Below are 13201 nucleotides of genomic sequence, written 5' to 3' on the forward strand. Positions count from 1 at the left end.
TAGTGTTATTTTGCCTTGGGGAGCTAAGCTCCTTGAAGGCATGGGCGCCGTCTGGGTTTTGCATTGCTGGCCATCTTTGCAGGTAGATGCACAGAGACTGCCACCCGCTAGTTCCACCTGATAGTTCACGCAGGCCCTCTTCTTCTCCTTTGCCTTAACTTCTGTCTCTCTGGATGCCGATTTCTTGGATAAATTCATAAGATTCAATTAGCTAACTCTAAATGTGGAAGGAAAAAAAAATCAAGGAGATGGTGGCGGGCAAGGCATGTGTGAAGAGACAAGTCAATGTGGTAAAGGGCCTTTGTTAGGAAGTGTCAGAAATGGGGACAGGTGATGACGACAGGGCCCCGCCAGTCAGGAAGAAATCGTGATGGACCACCAACAGAAGGTTCTTGAACAAAGAAGTTGACTTAATGAAAATCTTCATGAAGTCTCTTGGGATGATTATCCAGACTGCCATCTAGAATGGGATAGAGTACTTGAGGTCTCTGGCAGAAACCTTGAGAAATGGGAATGAAAGAAGGGGAAGTAATGTTTTTGAGATTTATTTCGTTCGTTCGTTCGTTCGTTCATTCATTCATTCATTCATTCACTCATTCAACTCACACGTCTTCGGGGCTTACTTGGTACCAGGCACTGTGCTAGGCACTGGGTATCCACCAGTGGAAAATACAGATGCAGTCCTGCTCTCATGACCAGTTGTTTGTTCCCACGGGTGCCACTCGTGGCGGAGCAAGAGCCCCGGAAACACCGAAATTTTGTCTGTTTCTTCCTGTCGCACTCGGTGCTTGGCACCTGGTGGGCTCGCGCACATCCTGTGGCCTGAATTGATTCACGGCCCTGCTGCAGCAGGATAGCTAAGTACACAGACCCGGGGAGAAAAGGCGGGGTGGCATCGATGTCGCCTGTGAAGACAGGGTGCTTGCAATGAACGCCTGAGTGCATCTCTGCGCACGGTGGGGGCGTATTCTGGCCGTGCGCCTGGCAGCGGGCCGAGCTGCGGGACCCACCCTCTCCTTCGCCGGCGCGCTCGAGCCAGCCCAGGCGGGGGCTAGGCGCAGACGAGGCCGGGCGCAGCCTGGCGTCCGCCCGCAGTCCGGCCCCAGCGCGGCTCCTCCTCGCCGCGGGCGGAGCTGCCGTCGGTGCCGCCCCGCGGCCGCAGCTCCGCGGAGCCCCGAGCGCCTCGGGCTGGCGAGCCAGGGCTGCGGGTGGAGCCGGAGCAGCGCGGCGCCCGCCAATCGCGCCGCGCCGGGGGAGGAGCCCCAAAGGGGGAAAAAGAAAGTGCGGCGGAAAGTAAGAGGCTCATTGGGGGAAGACTGGCCGGATCGGGGTCCCCGGGCTCCTCTTTGGCCAGACGCACCGAAAAGCAGCAGTGCTGGGCGACCCTGCACCCTTCCCCACCGGTTCGGTGTGCCCCGCGCTGCTTCCCAAGAAAGGTGAGTCTCTCGCTGCCTGCAGGGCTTGGAGGAATCACCTACCCACCTCTCAGGGTGGAAGGACCCCCCTGGAAATCATCTCTTCCACCCTCTTATTTTTTCAAAAGGACAAACTGAGGCACAGAGCGAGGCAGCGGCTGGGATAGGTCACACAGCTAGTTAGTGCCGTGACCAGGACTCGAACCCATATTTGCTTTGTGGAGCTTTAGATACCGCAGTTTGGGGACGGCTGCGCGTTGCTGCACCCCACTTCCAGCCCTTCAAGGGATCCACCCTGGCGTACCCCCGCCCGGGTTTCTCCAGGGCGCTGCTGTGAGCGGTGAAGATAGAAGAGGGCAGTGTGTCCCAGCGTGTGTCACGCCGCTCCCAGCCTGGAGCTGTGACAGCCTGGAGAAAGGCTGCTCGCAGCTTCGCTCGGTCTCCCCCTGACCTGCTTTCTCAGAAAGATGCCCCTGCCGAGGTTGTCTGGCAGACGCCCGGGGAGGTGGTGGCGAGGGGAGGGACGCCCGGGCGCGGATGACTTGGGTTGGTACCCGCAGCTGTCTCCCAGCGCCGGGGGAGGCCGGTGGTCCTGTAGGGGATGGGATGCCCCTCGTTTAGGAGTAGCTGGCTTCACGGAGCCATGGCCCCTGGCACTTCTGAATGCTGGCATGGAACAAGGAAGCCGAGTTACAGAGAAAAAAATCACGAACATAAAAGCAAACTTCTGCCGTTTCCTTTAAGAGCCGTCCCCAGTCTGTCTTCCCTCCACCTCCGGTTGTGAAATTGAGAGCCGCCGCGCCTCTTGAAGCGCTTTCGCTGCTTGGCTTCACAGATCCTGGGGTAGCTACGGGCTCAAGAGGACGATTTACCTGGTTTTGAGTCCAGCTCTGCCCAGTGTTAGCTGTGTGAACTTGGTCGGGCAATTCAGGCAGTCCTTCTGGTAGTGTGTGTGTGTGTGTGTGTGTGTGTGTGTGTGTGTGTCCTCCCCCCCCTCCCCTCCCCCCAGCCGCAACATGGAGATTATAAGGATCAGAAGAAGCCCTTAGGGTCGTGGGGAGGACGAAATGGGATCATTCAGATAGTACGTTTAGCACAGTGCCTGTCATGGCACCTGGTTAGTTTGAGATTGATGGCTGCTATTGTAAATATTGTTATACAGTAACCATGAAGACAGGGGATTTTCAGAAAGGTGATTTCATACCACCTTACAGGGACTTTTTTTTTTTTTTTTTTTTTAAATCTGGGATGTTGTGGTGTTTACTTTTTTGGAGTTTGAACTGCTCCAAAAGTGTTTTCCCAGTGCTGTCTCCATGTAACTTTGATCATAGATGCTTGACTTGGAATACAAAATGAATGTTTCTCAGTGATGCCAAACCACCTAGATGTTAGGCCAAGCCTCAGGTCTATGAAGCCCTGATCTGTGGCATCCTTTATTGGCAACGAGCGTCTGGAATTTGACAAAAAGTAGGAAGACAAGAGGAGAAGTTGGAAGTTCCATCTGTGTTACAGACTGTTCTAAGCCTTGTATTCCTGCTGTCTTCGGTCAGACAAGCAACTTTATGGTTTTTCTTTTCGTTTTTTTCTTTTCTTTTCTTTTCTTTTCTTTTCTTTTCTTTTCTTTTCTTTTCATTTTCTCTTTCTTTTTCTTTCTTTTTTTTCTTTTTCTTTTCTTTTTTTTTTACTGTAGGAAAACAACAACACAATTCTCATGTGTTTCTTTTGGACTATATACTGGTGGTGCAAAATTCAGTCCCTGTGGACACAAACTTGCCTTATTTAAACAGAAATACTACAAATGCCTACTCTTGTCTTCCTTAATTATTGGCATTTTAAAATGAAAAAAACCTCCTCATATATCCTCACCATGCTCATGAAAATTGATTTTATTCTGATTGACTTCATACAGTTATTTACTACTGTCTCCTGGCTATGCCGTAAGTGTCTGAATTGAGTTCTCAGCATTTGTAGTTAGCTACCTGCTTCCCAGTCCCTCTCGTTTGTGTGGGGTATTGATGAGTGCATAGGGGGGAGTGCGATACATCTTGAGGGCAAGGAAGAACTTGGTGGTGCCCCTGGAGATGCCTCCCACACCAAGCGTTTGCAGAGGGTGGGATCACTTGCTTCCGTCAGTCTGTTCCGTGTGCATGCATTGTGATGAGCTGGCCAGTATGCATCTGAACGCGTGCCTGAGAAACCGGTGACTTGTGGGCAAAAGGAAAATGTTAAAAATAAGGTCAGAACAAGGGAATGGAAGGGAGATTGGAAGGTAACTTCTTTTGGTTCTGGTTCTTTAAAGAAAGAATACCCTGTTATACCTTTTCTCCTTATCCAGATTACCTGTGACAAAAATCATACACACATGCAGAGAGAACTTTAAAATTTCCAAGGCATATTCCATATATATGATCTTCCTTGCTACTTGCTGTAGCCCTGAGGGAAGGACGTGGCAGGCATATTAATAGTGGAAGGAGCTTAGGTTTTGTGGCCAAATTCGAATTTCAGTTCTAATACCTGTGTAGCTAGGTAATACTGAGCAATTTATTTCACCACTTAGAGCTGTCATTTTATCCAATTCTAAAATGGAAAAGAAAATGCTTACCCCAAGGATTTGCGTGAGGGTAAAATTAAGTAGAATAATGTGAAGTAGATGTAGTGAGTAGGTGCTCATTAAACAATATCTCTTCTTAGCTGGTCTCAATTTTACTGAGAAAGAGACTGAATGAGACTCAGAGAGTTGAGAGGTTTCTAGAGTCACATGGTTCTTAAGTTTCAGCCCTGGATACACAGTTCACACCTGGTGACTTCTAGTTAAGGGCTTTTTCCGTCACACCCTGTCACATCTTCAATGAGCTCCTTAACAATTTACTTCAGTTAAGTTGGCCTTACTTGGCTGGTGATTGCAGGGTATCCTTTCTGTCCCAAAGAGGAAATTTCCTTGCTGAGGGAACAATTCGCCAACATGCTCTGTAGAGTTTAGGGGGGCCAGCTTTCAGGAGAGGAAGTTTGAAAGCCCCGATCTCTAAGGCAACCTGCCTACTCTCCTGTGTTTGATGTAATGTACTTTCCAGTCCTAGGAGGAAGAGTACTGTGAAGACATGTCACGTTTTTTTCTTCCTGTTCTCAATGGTTTGCTCCCTCTGTCATCCTTGTGCTAATTCACAGGGTAGTAAGAAGATTGAAGAACAAATGTCACGAGTGGCCATAGCGTTCTTCACTTCTTTCACCAATTCTGTGGGTCCAGGATGGAATAGGGAACAGCATGCGCAGGCGGCATTTGCAGAAAAGACCACTCACTGCTGCTGGCGGGTGCTGATCACTGGTCTGGAGCCTCAGTCCTCCCTGTGGAAACTGATGGCTGCAGGCTTATGTAGGAAAATGAACAGATCTGTTTCTGGCCCAGGCAATGGGGCCATTTATCCGTTGAGACTCCCCACAGGCCATCAGGTTTCTCTGCTCTGCAGCAAGCAGACAGGCTTGCAAATGCAGTTCTGGGAGAAATGTTTTGCTCCTTGCTTTTGGCATTTGGAAGCATATGTTTGCATTTGCCAAAAGGTGCCCAGTTAGCGTCATCTTACCTGGCACTGTTAGAAAAGCAGAATGTAGCTGGAGGAAGTCAGAGGAGGAGGCAGAAGAAAAAAATAAAATAAAGGTTATCTCCAGCATACACACAGTTTCATTTGTTGCTCAACTTTGTCAGGCTTCTGCTAGTGACACAGATGTAGGACCTGGTGAGTCATTGTCGCCTTGCCCGTGAAATATTAAAGAGAGCCACCTACTGTGCTCTTTGCCCATTTTGGAAATTGTTCTGTGGGAGAAATAAAAGCCCCAATGAACTGGCAAGTTACAGAACATTTGGCATCTGATATTTTGGAGGATTAATTTGGGTTAGCTACTCATTTGCTCAAAACTGAGCAAATTTGGTTGTTTTTTTTTTTTTTTTTTTTTTTTTTTTTTTTTTTTTTTTTTAAAGTGAGGATGTAATGATGGGGTCGTCACACGGATGGGGTTGTCGCACTGATGGGGATACCTCCTTGTAGCCTGACTTTATATTCTGCCTAGCTCAGGCAGTTGGAGCCGTGTGGAGTGGTGCAGCCTGACAGGTGCAGGGGGCAAGGTAGAGTGTTGACATGAACCTCCATCTCTTCAGTTGGGAAACAGGGACACTGATGCCTGCCCAGAAGCTGGAGTCTCTCTCAGCACCTCAGTCACAGGAGGCATTTAATAAACACGGATTCATTCTTCTGCCATACATTCCTTCGATGTATTCGTCTGTTAAAATGTGAAAATCAAGGGGCACCTGGGTGGCTCAGTCAGTTAAGCGTCCGACTTCAGCTCAGGTCATGATCTTGCGGTTTGTGAGTTTGAGCCCTGCGTGGGGCTCTGCACTGACACCTTGGAGTTTGGAGCCTGCTTCGGATTCTGTGTCTCCCTCTCTCACTCTACCCCTCCCCTGCTTGTTCTTTCTCTCTAGCTCTCTCAAAAATAAACATTAAAAACATTAAAAATCGGGCGCCTGGGTGGCTCAGTCAGTTAAGTGTCGGACTTCAGCTCAGGACATGATCTCATGGTTTGTGGGTTCGAGCCCCGCATTGGGCTCTGTGCTGACAGTGCAGAGCCTGGAGCCCGTTTCTGATTCTGTGTTTCCTTCCCCCCCCCCCCCGTGCCTCCCCCACTCATGCTCTATTTTGTCTCTCTCAAAAATAAATAAACATTAAAAATTTTTTTAAACATGAATATCAAAATTTAATAACTACTCTTTACTGAACTCCATCATGGATTGTACTGAGTGCCTTACAGACATTACCTCATTCAATTCTTGCAATGATCCTGGGTATTTTTGGAGGCAACTAAGGCTCAGAGAGGTTAAGTGGGTAAGAAAGACCTGAAATTGTGTGGCCTCTGGATGAGAACTGAGAGCCTGGGCTAGGACTGCTTACCCACCTGTCCCCATCCTGCCATTCTGATCCTGGTATTACCTTGGCTGTGACTGAGAAGTCTCTACCTCTGGGCCTCAAATGTGAGCGAGCTGTACAGGATGATCCCTAAGTTCCTTCTGCAATATGTTGTTATTTATTTATTTATTTTAAAGTTTCCTTTAACTCTGAAATTCCATCCCCGTATCTCTTTGTGAAAGTCTAGGCTAGAAGGGGAAAGGGAAATAAACAGAAAATACCCTATGTTTTATGCAGAGAGATCTATTTTCCGGTCAAACAGAGGAGGGCAAAGGAAATCAACATTCATTGGTGCATGCACTTCTGTCATTTCATTTAAGCATAAAAGTAACTCTTAGGTGTATATTATTGTCTGCCTTTTACAGATGGAAGAACTGAGGCTCAGAGACACTTACAGACTTGCTCAAGGTGATCCAATTACTGAGAATTAGAACTGGTGTGTGCCTGAGTGTAAAGCCGTTTGGTCTATGATACCACCACATTTGCTAGACCCCAACCATAAAATCGGAAGACTTGTATAGCTAGATCTAGGAATGTCCCCTCCTTGTGTCCCCACACCATACCACCTCAGCAGCCATCTCCTCTCCTCCTCTGTCCTTCCTACAATGCTGCTTGAATCCTTTCTTGCTCCTTCCTGGTCCATGGACCCCTTTAAATGCTTTACCATCTTCTTCCTATCTCTACTGTGATTTTAGTTATTTGTTTGTACTCTGAGCCAGTAATTTGTCCCTTTGTGTTCTTGTCCAACTCCCTGATTAGCACCTAAGCAGCTGAGACACGTAGCACAGTGCCTTGTATATAAAAGGAACAGAGTTAAGTGAATGATGGTTTCATACTGTGTCAAGTAAGCCCAGAATACGTTTCCTAGTTTTCTCATGCTTTATTATGTTTCTAAGTATCTCAAAGGCCATCTCTACGGACTAACAAGGTAACTTTTAATTCCTTTAAGTTTATGGTCACAGAAAATTGGAAAAATGCTAAGGAATCACAGAGTCTAAGAAGTCTGGACATTGGGGCACTGGGGTTGCTCAGTCAGTTGAGCATCTGACTCTGGATTTCAGCTCAAGTCGTGATCCCAGGGTCATGGGATTGAGCCCCACCTTGGGCTCCACACTGAGTGTGGAACCTTCTTGGGATTCTCTCTCTCTCTCTCTCTCTCTCTCTCTCTCTGTCTCTCTCCCTCTCCCTCCGTTCCTCTCCCTCTCCTTCCTCTGCCCTTCTTCCTCACTCACGCTTTCTTCCTCCCTCTCTAAAATTAAAGAAAGGAAGGAAGGAAGGAAGGAAGGAAGGAAGGAAGGAAGGAAGAAAGAAAGAAAGAAAGTTGGACATCACTGGCTCAATGATGGAAAAGGACATTTTTTATTCTAATGATAAAGGGTGTTTTGCTGCAAACAGAGGGAAGGGAAGGAAGTGCTCGCTTGCATATATTGACAGCAAGGCCAGTGTCAACTGTCATGAATTAATTAACCAAAAGAAAGTAGGAAGTTTCCAGGGAAGCAGGCAGCTGCAGTGAACTCTGATCTCAAGATTTCTAAAAGCAATGAAGAATATGCATCCGTCCAGCTATTATTTGATATAATTTGGATAAAGACTGGTGACTTTTTATATCTAGTTTATATCCAGGAGATGCCTGTGGTTTCTACCTGTCTGGCACATAAGTCCTCATGATTACACTGGTTTCCTCCTTTTCCAATAAATGCTAAAGACAACAGAAAAGAGAACCAGTCATTTTATAAACACTGCTATCTGAAAGTGTTCTTTTCATAGATAACACAGTTCTTTAAGCCAGCTATGGTTAGATGCTATGGTAACCTAAAATTTTGGCCATGTAACATTTGTGAGCTCTAGAACCAGACCAGCTTCCCTGCGTTTGGTTATTTGGTCTGTCTCTGCTTTATTTTCATCATCTGTAAGAAGGGATACTAAAACCCTTTCATCAGGCTTTTGATAGGTGTCATTCATATGCCATAACACTTGTTAAGAGCCTGGTGCATGGGGATTTTAACATCTAATATGATTAACATCTGCAATGATATTCAACTGCATGCCCAAATTGATATTGGAGTAGGAAGTATAATACTTAGGTTCAAACAATAATAGTTTTTGTTTATATAGAACTGTAAAAGCCCTCAGAATGAATGTTATCGTATATACACCCACACCCACACCCACACCCACACCCACACACACACACACACACACACACACACACACATATATTTTTTTTTACAATAATTTGAGGTAATTAAAGCAACAACATTTTTCATCCTGAGTCTGAGAGGCTAAATATTTGCTGAAGCCACATAGCTAGTGACTAGTGGCGCTGGGACTTGGACCTCAGCTTTCTAACTCCAAGTTATATGTATTTTTTCCCTTTAATGATTCAGTCCAACAGTCCAACCCACTACTGGTTAATTGCTTTTCCTTCTCAGTGTCCTTTTTCCCACTTCTAAAATGAGAAATGTGGACAAGCTGCTCTCTAAGGTACGGTGTTCTATGAGTCTGTGCCTGTAGAGTAATGACTTAGAAGATACCATGAAAAGCCAAGAGAAGAACAACCCTCTTCTTGCCACAGAGGCACCCACACGCCATGGCATGTGGAGCACCCTAAATCCCAGACACCCAGCAGCCTCCTTGTCCTCAGTGAGACTCACAACTGAGTGTTGCACTGGGAGTCAGATCCATAAAGACACCTTCCATGTCCTTCAGGATGGGATTCTGCCACATTCCCATGACCTACACACTGTTTTCCCCTCAGGATGCAGGTTTGGGGGTGGGAAGAGAAAAGAGATGGCTGGGTTATGCACATTGACATTTGCTGTTTGGGAAATGAAAAGAGAGCCTTTTTTTATATAACGCAAGCTCTGTATCACCATTAATCACCATAATCTTCTACAAAGAAATAAAGAGATAAAATATTTGGCTTTCATTTGAATTTTAGCATTATGAGTGCATATTTTCTGCTTTATTCTTTTGAGCTAATTTAGTGCCCATGGAAGAAGCTTGGCTCTCATTGAATAAATATAGGAGTTTTTTCAACTTACAGAAATGATGGATGCTGGAGAGTGGAAATACACACTAAATAGCACTTTTCTGGAAGCTTGGACTTCGGTTTCCAATTACAGAATGAAACAATGGCAGGGGTTGGGGAGTGAATGATTAGAATGGGTAGTGAAAAGTTGGCTGGTTTTAGAGTCGTTGAACCCCAGATATTGCTTGCTCAGCCTGTGTAGACTTGGTTTCCTCATCTGTGAAATGGAAATTAGCATACTCTGGCTATCTCCTAGATAGATACACATCAATATCTGTATCTGTACCTGTCTTTATATACTTATATATATTACAGAGGTTAAAGCAAGATGAAATGTATCAAGTCCCTAGACTGGCACCCATAGGTCCCACAGTAAATACTCATCCCTCTCCCCATTCAGCGCTGCTATTTACCCCAAACCCTCACCCATGTGATGAAATTCACATGAAACTCTGATGGAGAGGGTGGGTATGTTGAGTAGATGCTTCTGCTTGTCTAAGGAAATTTTTCCCAATTTGACAAAGGGGATGGTAAGTATAGGAAGTGAATGTGATATTTACCTTAAACTATCTGGAAAGTTTTCCTGTGGAGGAGGAATTTGACTGGTGAAAATTGTGATACCTGGACCATCTACATCTGAATCATACAGATAGCTTGTTAAAGAAGCAGGTATCAAGGGCCTTTGCACCGAAGTCTGAGAATCACTGGATCAGAATTTTCTATGCTGAGAGGCAATATATCGTAGGGGTTTGGAGACTTACATAGGTTCATATTCTGGCTCCATTTGTGTAATCCTGGGCAAATTACTTAACTTCTCCGTGTGAAATGAGATTAACATGGCACATAACTCATTGGGTTGTTGTGATGACTAAATCAGTTAGTACAAATGAAGTTCCCCAGGCAGTAGCTGGCACAAGTAAGCACACATTATTTCACTCGGTGTGTGAGCCAGTCTTAAAACTGCCTTGTAAGACCCTGTATAGTTTGCATTCTGTTTCCTCTCTGACCCAGTCTCTCAGATAACCACGTAGCTAACTCCCCCATCCCCTTGAAGCTTTTGCTCAAATATCTGCTCCAAGAAGCCTATTTGATTGCTTTACATAAAATCACCCCTCATCCTGCTTCCCATCTCCACCCATGCCATTGCTCATCTGACTTACCCACTCTGCCCGCTTTTCCTTTTTCCATAGCAGTTGCCACTTTTCTCAGCTCCCACATGTGATTTATTTAATTAATTTAGTCTGTCTATTGTTTATTGTTTAGTTCACCCCCACTAGAATGTAACATCCTCAAGGGCAGAGACCCCGCTGTCTGCTGTATGCCATGAACAGTGCCTGGCAAATAGCAACTACTTAATCCTGAGTAAATGATGAATAAATACATGCACAGATAGGTGTTAGTATAATTGTTTGTCCTCAAGGGGTAGAAAGAAAGAAATGGAACTGAACAAGAAAACAAATCATGTATGTAATATTGAAATAAAAAACTTGTTTTGTACACACACATACACACATATATGTTTATGCACATTCATGCACACGTACACACACTCACATATATGTTTATGCACGTGTGCATAGGCACACATATATGTTTATGCACATGCATGCATTCACACGCATGCTTATGCACATGCACGCACACACATGTTTATATACACATGTGCACACACATGTTTATGCACATGCACACATATGAACACATATGTGTTTATGCACGTGCACACGTACACATATGCGTTTATGCACACACGCATACACACACGTACACACATATATGTTTATGCACATATATACATTTATGTACATGTATACATATGTAAACATACACAGTCAAAAATTGCTTTGGGAAGCAGAGATGTTGAGGTAATTCCTTGTTAGGAGGGAGAGAGACAGAAGAACAATATAAGTGAACAGATAACAGACAAGCAGACAGAAGAAATACAAATGATTTCAGGGCAAGAAACAAGGAACTGAGATGAAACAATGACAGCAGCACTAAAGGGATGTGGAGGAGGGACAGTTTTAAATAGGGTCGTCAGGGATGACACCTCTGAGAAGGCGACATTTGAGCTAAGGAAAATGCCTGAGAAGGAGCCAGGCTGGTCTGAAATCATGGCTGAGAGGGCAGAGGCCAGGTGAGAGGGGAAGAGGGGCTGGAAATAAGGTCGCAATATAAGCTGGGGCTACATCACCCTTTCAGGCGGTGGGCGGGAGTTGGGATTTTATGCAAAATGCAGAAGGAAAGTCACTGAAAGGATTGAAGGAGGATAGTGACCAGGTTTGACATATTTGGAGCCCCAGAGAGTGAAGGAAAATGGAAGAATTTATTTATTAGATGAGGAGTTAAACTCTTCTGATCCCCTATGAACAGAGGAGAGAGACCGTTCAGTTTCATTGATGTGTCATTCATGGACTTTCCTATTAGAATGTCTCCAAACAAACAGACAAACCCCCATTAGAATGTCTCAACACACACACACACACACACACGTAAAATAGGCAAAATCAGATTCCTTTGCTTTTTCTCAAATGATATTCTTATTTCCACATGCAGTAAGTAATGGATGGAAATGTAGGCACTGCTGCTCAGTTCAATTCAGCTGGAAATTTTACAGTTCTTGTGTAGGTGTTTTATGTAAGCAGTCCCCCAAAACACTGCACCCAGAGCTATTTCCTTTTAAGATTTTCAATACCAGTTTCGGAAATCTGCTGTATTGAGGAGGAAGCGTATGAAAGGCAAATTTAATTCCACGTAATATCAGTTTCTTCTTTCTGGATCTACACATTTAGATGGTGCCCAACTCTTCCAGAAATAAAATTCCTTCATGAACTCTTCACCTACATATGCATATGGAGTCTCATACATGCCTTTAATAATATAAACTAAAAATAGCTTGAAAACATATGCCAGGCACCTTTTAAGTGCTTTACGAACATTAGCTTGTTGAAACCACAGAATGACTTGATTCTCTATTACTTTTCATTGAGGAAGAGAAAACTGAGGATCAAGATCACAGTCAGTCGTAGAGCTAGTATCTGAACTTGGGCAAGCTGAGCCACTATACCGTCCTGCATTTTGATTGGAAGTGACCCTGAATATTTTATTCATCTCTGTTTGTCCCACTTTATGGTGGGATGAGGAATAGGTCAATGAGAATATGAGGAATAGTTCAATAAATGTATTGAATCAGTGAATGAATACGTGACCTATTCTTCAAGTTGTATTGTTTCATTAGCATAGTGATAAAGAAAAGTGGGTTTTAGAATGAGACAATCTGTGCAGGGTAATGCTACTCACTACCTCTGGGATATAGTAAATTTACTTAACATCTTTAAACCTGTGTCCTCATCTGCGTTGTTGGCACAAGAATAAAATCGTTGTTAGGATTAAGTATGTACACAAAGTGCTTAGCACAGTGCCTGGAACATAATTAGTGCTCAGTCCATTTGAGCTATTTTTATTATTTTTTTGAACTAAAATAACCTCCCCAAACATGCTTACACTTACATACTCAGGCAGTTTTTCACTTGTGCTTATTTTACTAACTTCCTTCAAAACTCAGAGCCAATGATCCAATCCTATAATCAGTGATACTAATTTTGTTCTAGGACCCATTCTGGTACCTTGCCCTCAGCAGAAAACTCCTGCAGGTAGAAGGGCCAGTCCTGGGGAATGATATGGGAGCCAAGATGCTGTAGGACTGCCCTGTCTCTCTCTCTTCCAGACATCTGACATACCTGTAGACAGTACTTCTCACCCTGCACATCCTTCTGCCCAGCCGGACCTGGCTTGCTGGG

The 13201-nt window shown here is 44.7% G+C and overlaps 1 protein-coding gene across 4 annotated transcripts in view; it reads left to right on the plus strand.

Moving 5' to 3' along the window:
• The first annotated feature begins 1259 nt into the window (after nt 1-1259).
• LOC115524279 (interleukin 1 receptor accessory protein) overlaps nt 1260-13201 on the plus strand; it is a 136332-nt gene continuing 124390 nt past the window's right edge. For 2 of the 4 annotated variants that reach the window (XR_003971997.1, XM_030330697.1), the window contains exon 1: nt 1260-1436. The gene's annotated coding sequence lies outside the window, so the exon portion shown is untranslated. The remainder of the gene's footprint in view (nt 1437-13201) is intronic. The other 2 variants (XM_030330699.1, XM_030330700.2) reach the window with 2 other exon arrangements.

The sequence above is a fragment of the Lynx canadensis genome, chromosome C2, assembly GCF_007474595.2.
Source record: "Lynx canadensis isolate LIC74 chromosome C2, mLynCan4.pri.v2, whole genome shotgun sequence".
NCBI lineage: Eukaryota > Metazoa > Chordata > Mammalia > Carnivora > Felidae > Lynx > Lynx canadensis.